Here is a 10717-nt window from a genome sequence, read left to right on the forward strand (position 1 = left end):
GAGATCTTAGGGCTGATTTGATTGTACTTGACGTGTTATCTTTTGATTTTATCTTGGAGATGGATTGGCTTTCACGCCATTTTGCTTCTATCGAATTTCGAGGGAAGTCGGTTGTGTTTGGGGTTCCTGGTGATGTACCTTTTTCTTTCCATGGGGAGAAGGTAGAGACACCAAAGAATCTTATTTCAGCAATCAAGGCCAAGCGCATGATGGGCAAGGGTTGCCAGGGTTTCTTAGCGGTGGTTCGTGACTTAGAGGCTGTCAGTGGTAATGCGCATAGTGTCTCGATAGTGAATGAGTTCACTGATGTGTTTCCAAAAGAGTTACCTGGATTACCACCTGACCGTGATATTGAGTTCTGTATCGATGTTGTTCCTGGAACAACTTTTATTGTCGATACCTCTGTATCGGATGGCTCTTGCAGAGCTAAAATAGTTGAAGGAACAGTTGCAAGAGTTACTGGATAATGGTTTTATCAGACCGCGTACTTCTCCGTGGGGTGCTCCTGTGTTGTTTGTCAAGAAGAAGGATGGGTCTTTTTTGCTGTGTATTGACTACAAACAGCTGAACAAAGTTACTATCAAGAACAGGTATCCTCTTCCTCGTATTGATGATTTCTTCGATCAGTTAGAGGGTGCTAAGTGTTTTTCGAAGATTGACTTGAGATCCGGGTATCATCAACTTCGGATCCGAGACATCGATGTGCCTAAGACTGCTTTATGGACACTTCGAGTTTCTGGTTATATCTTTTGGGTTAACTAACGCACCAGCAGCATTTATGGATATGATGAACCGGTTGTTCAAGCCTTTTCTGGATCAGTTCGTTATTGTGTTTATTGATGACATACTGATTTACTCTCGGAGTGAGGAGGAGCATGCTTTCCACTTGAGGACAATACTGCAGACTTTGCGTGAGCATCAGCTGTATGCTAAGTTCTCAAAGTCCGAATTCTGGCTGGACCAAGTTACTTTCTTAGGACGCGTGGTGTCGAAGGATAGGATCAAGGTTGACCCGAAGAAGATTGAGGCGGTTATGGATTGGCAGAGGCCAAGGTCAGTTATTGAGATCAGAAGTTTTCTTGGGTTGGCTGGCTACTATCGTCGGTTCGTGCAAGATTTCTCCAGAATATCTGCACCGTTGACTAAACTGACATAGAAGGGTGTTAAGTTTGAATGGACTGACAAGTGTGAGGAAAGCTTTGAGAAGCTCAAAGAGATTTTGACTACACCTCCTGTGTTGGCTTTGCCATCTGGCATTGAGGGGTTCACTGTATATTGTGATGTTTCTCGTATCGGTTTGGGCTGTGTGTTAATGCAATATGGTAAGGTGATTGCCTATGCTTCTCGACAGCTGAAGAAGCATGAGGTGAATTATCCTACTCATGATCTGGAGTTAGCAGCTGTGGTTTTTGCTCTTAAGATTTGGAGGCATTATTTGTACGGTGCTACTTGCGAGATCTTTACTGGTCATAAGAGTCTGAAGTACATCTTTGATCAGCGGGAGTTGAATCTGAGGCAGCACAGATGGTTGAAGCTACTGAAAGACTACGATTGTTCTATTCAGTACCATCCGGGTAAGGCTAATGTGGTGGCCGATGCGTTGAATCGCAAGTCTTCGGGCAGTTTGGCCCATATTTCTGAGGTTGGGCGGAGACCCATGGTCCGTGAGTGGAATAGTTTTTTAGCTTCGGGATACAGATTTCAGGTTACGCAGAAAGGTTGTATGTTGGCACAATTGCAGGTGCAACCGGTTTTGATTGATAGGATGAAAGCCTCACAAGCTGATGATCCACAATTGAAACGGATTATGGATGAGATCCATCTGGATGGAAATTTTGAGTTTGTTCTGGTGGATGGAGTTCTCAGGTTCGGTTCTCGACTGTGTATTCCGGATTCAGATGGTTTGAGAGACCAGATTCTGGAGGAAGCGCACAAGTCAGCTTACAGTGTTCATCCGGGTTCTACCAAGATGTATCATGATCTCAAGGGTACGTACTGGTGGAGCGGAATGAAAAAGGATGTTGCAGAGTTTGTGTCTAAGTGTTTGACTTGCCAGCAGGTAAAGTTAGAACATCAGAGACCGTTTGGATATCTGCAACCGCTACCTATTCCAGAGTGGAAATGGGAGCGGATCGCTATGGATTTTGTGGTTGGTTTACCACGTACTTGGCAGGGGTATGATTTGATTTGGGTGATAGTTGACCGTTTGACCAAGTCAGCTCACTTCTTACCGATCAAGGTTACTTATTAGGCTTCGAAGTTAGCACAATTGTACATCGATCGGATTGTTAGTCTTCATGGTGTACCAGTGTCGATAGTTTCAGACAGAGGTTCGATTTTCACATCTCGGTTTTGGAAGGCATTGCAGGAATCCTTGGGTTCGAGGTTGGATTTCAGTACTGCATTTCATCCTCAGACTAGGACAGTCTGAGAGGACTATTCAGACTTTGGAGGACATGCTCAAGATGTGTGTTCTGGATTTTCAGGGTAGCTGGGATACTCATTTGCCTTTGATTGAGTTTTCCTAAAACAACAGTTACTTCGCTAGTATTGAGATGGCACCCTAAGAGGCTTTGTACGGGCGCAAGTGTCGATCTCCTATATGTTGGGAAGAGGTCGGCGAGCATAAATTTTCTAGAGCTGAGATGTCACGACCCAAAACTATTGAGCCGCAACCGGCGCTAGGGAACGGGAGTGGTAGCTCCGGAACCCGTAGCAAGCCTAAAGTCACAATTTATTTTTCGCAAATATAATATAAACAAATAACAACAAACAACGGAAGCAAATATACATATATATAACATATAACCAAATATATACACTAACTGTTTCAAAACCTCGCGGGCTCTAATTACCGTACCCTGTACGAACTGGCCTCGCGATACTATATACATCAGTTAGTATTTCAAACGTCTCACTGGCATCTGGGGCCGTGGATTATATACAACGTACGTAGCCTATCAAAAAGCATATAAACAAAGACAGCAGTTGATATATACAATCAAAATAAACTGCTGACTAGGCTACTATTCTGTTGACACAGGACCACTACTGCAGCACTCACAGAAGTCAGAAACTAACATATACAGCTGACTTCTGGACTTCAAAATTGGTCTCTAGCTAAGTCCACAAGCTAAGCACCTGAAAGACATCAAAGGTGAGGGGTCATTATTTGGGGAAATACTGAGTGAGTTGACATTTACTAACAGTATTAATATAGAAACATAGCATCGCATCTCAGGAAAAATATTAATATAAATATATAAACATGTATTTGATCCGTACGAAACTAATATCCTATCATGCGACACATCTCTCGAATAATCATATATCATTTAACCCAATCGTAAATATCAATTGCGAGTCCAACTCGCTGGTGGCCCAACCACTAGATACGGGGACTTCCAAGCTACACCGTAGCCGAGTTCACTCTCGTATCGAAATCATATACCCAATCGTAAATTTCATATTCATCAACAGCTCCCAGCTGTGTCAAGTCATTTCTCAATGCAAACATACTAGACTGACTCGATACTGGTGATCACACAGCCTATTGACACCCAATAGGTAGCTAGTTTCTTCGGATCGCATACTAGTTCTCATATATAGAAATTAAATAAACATATAACACTTCAAACAATTATATATAATGCGATGCGTGAGAACAGTATATATATATCAAATAGTTTTAATACATGAAAGTAAAAGTACAACTCACAGTGACCGCAATCCAAGAAATGATATGATCGATTTGATAGTACGCTCTCGCTAGTCCGCCTCTACTGACTCCACTACTCGCTGACACATCTGATAAATCGTTAATAGTTAGACGTGATTCTCATATTCTTATACGTATAATACTTTTAAGTTTTAGGATTTAGTTTTGTTTTATACTTATTTACGTATTCAATATCTCTAGTCGTATAAACGACTTAGCGAATACTATTTCTCATAATTGAGAATCGCTTAACGTCCTTGACGTTTTCCATTATTATAATTTATCTAAAACGTCGAGCTAATCTCGAGATTAATGATTCTCAAGGTCCGAAACCCGTCTTTTAGAGTCAAATTACTCAAAACATCAAACACCTAGGTCAATTACAGTTGTATACGCGTGGGGGCGAGTTGGGGTGCACGGGCGTGCGTTTTGGTGGGTGCACGATCGTGCAACTGAGTACACGTTCGTGCACCTCAGGGGTACACGTTCGTGTACTTAGTGTACACGTTCGTGTACCATGAGAAGTACACGTTCGTGTACTTCAGTACACGATCGTGTACCTTGCTAGGTGCACGTTCGTGTACTTCAGTACACGTTCGTGCACCCGTGGTACACGGTCGTGTACCACGTGCACAGCCCCGGAAATCAGATTTTCCGGGGTTTCGCCACAATCCCGACGTGCTAAACATATCCACGCTCAATACCCATATCTCGGTTTCTTCAAAAACGCCATAATAAACCCAAAAACGTCAAATTCAATTCAAAATCATAATCTCATGAAAACAGCCCTATATAATCGAATTTATCACCAATTCTCGAGATATTTACCTTAAAACGAAGCTTAGGATCGATAGAGGACAAGATTCTGAAGAGTTTGCCGCTTGAATCGCTTGAATCGGACGTCGAACGGAGAAACCGTAAAGAAACGAAGTTGATCGACGGAAAATGAAGCTTCTGGACTCCCACCCTCTGATACCTTCCTTCATTCAAATGGTTTCCTCTTATATTGAATGGCTAAAGGTTCACTTTGGTCCTTGTTCTTTTTGTTTCTTATCATTTATCTTTTAAACTTTTCTTTCGTACGATTTAGTCCATAGCTAAATCGTTAAACTCTTTTATTACGACTTATACGTATTATTTATATCCTATAAATAATACAAAGCCCGATAATAACACTTTCCCGTCAAATCCAATATTTCTATTTTCGACACAAAGTGGCTAAATTACCAGTTTGGTCCCTATCCCTTATTTTGGACTTTTCTCGCCATTTTTCCATTTAATTCCAATTCTAACTTTAGAATTGAAATATAATATAAATTTTCTCCGTAGTAATCCTTTTTAAAACCGACCTGCTAAAACTTATTTACTTTATTTTTTCAGAAATTCTTCTGATATCACCACTCTGGCGAATCAAAACTGGACACGTGGTCCAATTAACTAATTAAATACTTTGGGGTATTACATGAGATTATCCAGTTTTCCTCTGAGACGGTACCTTTGATCAAGCGTAGGCTTGAGACTGCCTTTAGTCGGCACAAAAGCTATGCCGATCTTAAGCGGAAGGACTTTGAGTTTCAGGTTGGTGACTATGTATTTCTTCGAGTTTCGCCTATGAAGGGCGTTGTGCGTTTTGGTGTTAAGGGAAAGTTAGCGCCTAGGTTTATTGGTCCGTATGAGATTACGGAGAGAGTTGGGGCAGTTGCTTATCGTTTGGCTTTGCCGCCAGACATGTCTTTGGTGCATCCAGTATTTCATATCTCGATGTTGCGGAAGTGCATTTCTGACCCTTCTCAAGTGATTGTACCACAGAGTGTTGAGGTTGACCAAGAGCTGTTTTATGAGGAACAACCTGTTGAGATTGTCGATACGCAGGTGCGTAGGTTGCGGAACAAGGAGATTCCGATGGTCAAAGTTTTGTGGCGGAATCACTCTGTAGAAGAATGCACTTGGGAGACGGAGTCCGACATGAGGAACCGTTATCCTTTCCTCTTTCCTTGAGGTACGTTGGTATTGTTGGTTGCTTTTATGCTATGTTAGTACTTTGGGTTATGTGTGTATTTATGTGCTACTTGGTGATTGATATTTTGGGCATTGTACTATGTGCATTACTTTGATGTGTTTATGTGAGTTGTTGTTTAGTTTCGTTGTTGTAAAATTGAGGACGATTTTGTTTTAAGTTGGGGAGAATGTAACACCCCGTATTTTTTCTAACTTGTTTCGTTAAGTCTAAACGATACCTTGGGTTCATTTGAGTGGTTCGACCACTTAGATTCGCGTGTCAAAGGTTCCAAACCTTTTAAAATGTGTTTTAAGATGTATTAAAAGTAATCTCAGAGTTTGAAACGCTTTCGATTTCAATTTCAAAATCTCAAATTTTCATCGGAGGCAGTAGCATTTCGCGGGCGCGACATGCATGAATCACGGGCGCGATTCATGTTTCGCGGGCGCGAAGGAGATGTAGCGGGCGCGATGCGTGCACTGTGCAGTTCGCTGATTTCTATTTAAACTCACCTTAACTCGACCTAAAACAGATTTTAAACACTTTTAACTACTCTAAAAACCCTAATTCGGCTGAGGCTCTATCTTAGGTCATTCCTCCATCATTTCATCTCAATTTTGATTCTTGGTAAGTGTTCCTAATCATTCCCTTGTGATTTCATCTATAGTTCGTCAATTCTAGGAGTTCTAAATCCTATAGCCTATATGTGTGTGATTGTAGGCTGATTTGGGTTGGTTGAATTCTGAGTTTTATTGCTATTAGCCTAATCAAGAGTTTTATTGCTATTAGCCATGCAAAACCAGTATGCTATGCTGGGACAGATTGTACAGCAGCAGGTGCCACAGGCTAATGGTGTTGTAGTTGGTGGTGGCGGAACCACTGACAAAGATTTGGTGTTGGCTTATGCAAGACTAAAGTCGACTGATTTTTCGGGCGACGGCGATACCCTAGACTTTCTGGAGGAAGTTGAGCGGAATGCTCAGAGATTGCAGGCTACCGAGAGGCAAACTATAATGTTAATGGAAATGTCTTTGAAGGGTTCTGCAAGTGATTGGTTTCGTAGTGCCATTCGTGCTGAAATGGCTACTATTACTTGGGAGGATTTTATGACTCGATTCAAGAACTTTTACTTGCCTTTTTCAGTGACCGAAGGTCATAGAGACAGATTTTTGAAAAGGGGAGACAGGTCGGTGAACGAGTACACTACCGAGTTTGTGAGGCTGTGTCGTTTTGCCCCAGATCTGCAGACTGAGCAGCAAAGGGTGAACGACAGGTATGTTAAAGGTTTAGGCTCAGATTTTATCAGTCTTCTAACTGAGACGAGCAAGGAATTTCAGGTTCTAGTGGATAGTGCCCGTCGGATGGAGGCAAATTTACTGCACTTTGGGAAAATGACTAAGACCAAGAAGGCGGGCGGTGTTGTTCAGAGTGTTTTGTACCTTTTATAAACGTTTGGCATAAATTACTAGAAGGGTGAAACGCTTGGATTTGTTTCGTAACATTTGTAAACATTTGGCTTAAATTACTCAAAAGGTGAAACGCTTGGATTTGTTTCGAAACGTTTGTAAATGTTTGGCTTAAATTGCTAAAAAGGTGAAACGCTTGGATTTTTTTCGTAAAATTTGTAAACGTTTGGTTTAATTTGCTAAAAATGTGAAACGCATTATTTTGTTTCATAACATTTGTAAAGGTTTGGTTCAAATCGCGAAAAATGTGAAACATTTGGATTTGTTTCATAACGTTTTAAACGTTTGGTTTTGTTTCGTAACGTTTGTAAACGTTTGGCTTCAATCCCTAAAAAGGAGAAACGTTTGGATTTGTTTTGTAACGTTTGTAAACGTTTCGCTTGAATTGCTAAAAAGGAGAAACGTTTTGATTTCTTTCGTAACGTTTGTAAACGTTTGGTTTAAATCGCTAAAAAGGTGAAACGTTTGAATTTGTTTCGTAACGTTTGTAACCGTTTGGCTAAAATCGCTAAAAAGGTTCAACGTTTGGATTTGTTTTGTAACATTTGTAAACGTTTGGCTTAAATCGCTAAAAAGGGGAAACGTTTGGATTTGTTTCGAAACGTTTGTAAACGTTTGGCTTAAATCGCTAAAAATGTGAAACGTTTGGATTTGTTTCATAACGTTTGGAAACGTTTGACTTAAATTGCTAAAAAGGTGAAACGATTGGATTTGTTTCGTAATATTTGTAAACGTATGGCTTAAATTGCAAAAAAGGTGAAACGCTTGTATTTGTTTCTTAAGATTGTAAATGTTTGGCTTAAATTGCTAAAAAGGTGAAACATGTGAATTTGTTTCATAACCGTTGTAAATGTTTGGCTTGAATCGCTAAAATGGGGAAACGTTTGGATTTGTTTCGTAACGTTTGTAAACGTTTGGCTTAAATTGCTAAAAAGATGAAACTTTTGGATTTGTTTCGTATCGTTTGTAAATTTTTGGCTTAAATTGCTAAAAAGGTGAAACGCTTGGATTTGTTTCGTAACATTTGTAAACGTTTGTCTTAAATTGCTAAAAAGGTAAAACGTTTGGATTTGTTTCATTAAGTTTTTAAATGTTTCGCTTAAATTGCTAAAAAGGTGAAACGTTTGGCTTAAATTGCAAAAAAGGTAAAACGTTTGGATTTGTTTCGTAGCGTTTGTAAATGTTTGGCTTAAATTGCTAAAAACGGGAAATGCTTGGATTTGTTTCGTAGCGTTTGTAAACGTTTGGCTTAAATTGCTAAAAACGGGAAACGTTTGGATTTGTTTCGTAACGTTTGTAATCGTTTGGCTTAAATTGCTAAAAACGGGAAACGTTTGGATTTGTCTCATAACATTTGTAAATGTTTGGCTTAAATCACTAAAAAGGTTAAACATTTGGATTTGTCTCATAAAGTTTGTAAATGTTTGGCTTAAATCGCTAAAAAGGTGAAAAGTTTTGATTTATTTCGTAGCGTTTGTAATTGTTTGGCTTAAATTGCCAAAAGGATGAAACGCTTGGATTTGTTTCGTAACGTTTGTAAACGTTTGGCTTAAATCGCTAAAATGGGGAAACGTTTGGATTTGTTTCGTAACGTTGGTAAACGTTTTTTTTAGATTGCTAAAAATGTGAAAAATTTGGATTTGTTTTAAAACGTTTATAAACGTTCGGCTTAAGTCACTAAAAAGGTGAAACGTTCGGTTTTGTTTCGTAACGTTTGTAAACATTTGGCATAAATCGCTAGAAAGGTGAAATGTTTTGATTTTTTTTGTAACGTTTGTTAACGTTTGGCTTAAATCACTAAAAAGGTGAAACGTTTGGATTTGTTTTGTAACGCTTGTAAACATTTGGCTTTTTTTCGTAACGTTTGTAAAAAGTTTGGTTTAAATTGCTAAAAATGTGAAACGTTTGGATTTGTTTTGTAACGTTTATAAACATTTGGCTTGAATTGCTAAAAAGGTGAAACATTTGATTTTGTTTCGTAACGTTTGTAAACGTTTGGCTTAAATTGCTAAAAAGGTCAAACATTTGGATTTCTTTCGTGACGTTTGTAAACGTTTGGCTTAAATTGCTAAAAAGCTGAAATGTTTTGATTTGTTACGTAACGTTTATAAACGTTTGGCCTAAATAGCTAAAAATGGGAAACGTTTGGCTTCAATCACTAAAAAGGTGAAACGTTTTTTGTTTGTTTCGTACCGTTTGTAAACGTTTGGCTTAAATCGCTAAAAAGGTGAAACCCTTGGATTTGTTTCGTAATATTTGTAAATGTTTGGCTTAAATCTCTAAAAAGGTGAAACGTTTGAATTTTTCTCGTAACGTTTGTAAATGTTTGGCTTAAATCACTAAAAAGGTGAATCATTTTGAGTTATTTCGTAACGTTTGTAAACGTTTGGCTTAAATTGCTAAAATGGTGAAATGCTTGGATTTGTTTCATAACGTTTGTAAACGTTTGGCTTATGTCGCTAAAATGGGGAAACGTTTACAAACATTACCAAACAAATCCAAACGTTTTATCTTTTTAGAAATTTCAGCCAAATGTTTACAGAGGTTATAAAACAAAACCAAACGTTTCCCCATTTTAGCGTTTTAAGCCAAACGTTTACAAACGTTACGAAACAAAGCCAAACGTTTAGAGAAATCCAAACGTTTCACCTTTTTTACGATTTAAACCAAACGTTTACAAACCAAACGTTTAACATTTTTAGTGATTTAAGTCAAACGTTTTACAAACTTTACGAAACAAATCCAAACCTTTCCCCATTTTAGCGATTTAAGCCAAACGTTTTGTTTCATAACCTTTGTAAACGTTTGGCTTAAATCGCTAAAAAGGTGAAACATTTTGGATTTGCTTCGTAACGTGTTAAACGTTTGGCTTAAATCGCTAAAATGGGGAAACGATTGGATTTGTTTTGTAACGTTTGTAAACGTTTGGCTTAAATCACTAAAAATGTGAAACGTTTGGATTTGTTTCGTAACGTTTGTAAACATTTGGCTTAAATCGCTAAAAAGATGAAACGCTTGGATTTGTTTTGTAACGTTTGTAAACGTTTGGTTTAAATCGCTAAAAAGGTGAAAGGTTTCGCTTTGTTTTGTAACGTTTGTAAATGTTTGGCTTAAATTACTAAAAATGTGAAACGTTTGGATTTGTTCGTAACATTTGTAAAAGTTTGGCTTAAATCGCTAAAAAGGGGAAACGTTTGGATTTGTTTCGTAATGTTTGTAAACGTTTGGCTTAAATCGCTAAAAAGGGGAAACGTTTGGTTTTGTTTTGTAACGTTTGTAAACGTTTGTCTTAAATTGCTCAAAAAGTGAAACTCTTGGATTTGTTTCGTAACGTTTGTAAATGTTTGGCTGAAATCGCTAAAAATGTGAAACGTTTGGTTTTGTTTTGTTACGTTTGTAAATGTTTGGCATAAATTGCTAAAAAGGTGATATGTTTGGATTTGTTTCGTAACGTTTTAAACTTTTGGCTTAATTCGCTAAAATGGGGAAACATTTGGATTTGTTTCGTAACGTTCGTAAATATTTGGCTTAAAT

This window comes from Mercurialis annua, linkage group LG3 (genome assembly GCF_937616625.2).
Source record: "Mercurialis annua linkage group LG3, ddMerAnnu1.2, whole genome shotgun sequence".
Lineage (NCBI taxonomy): Eukaryota > Viridiplantae > Streptophyta > Magnoliopsida > Malpighiales > Euphorbiaceae > Mercurialis > Mercurialis annua.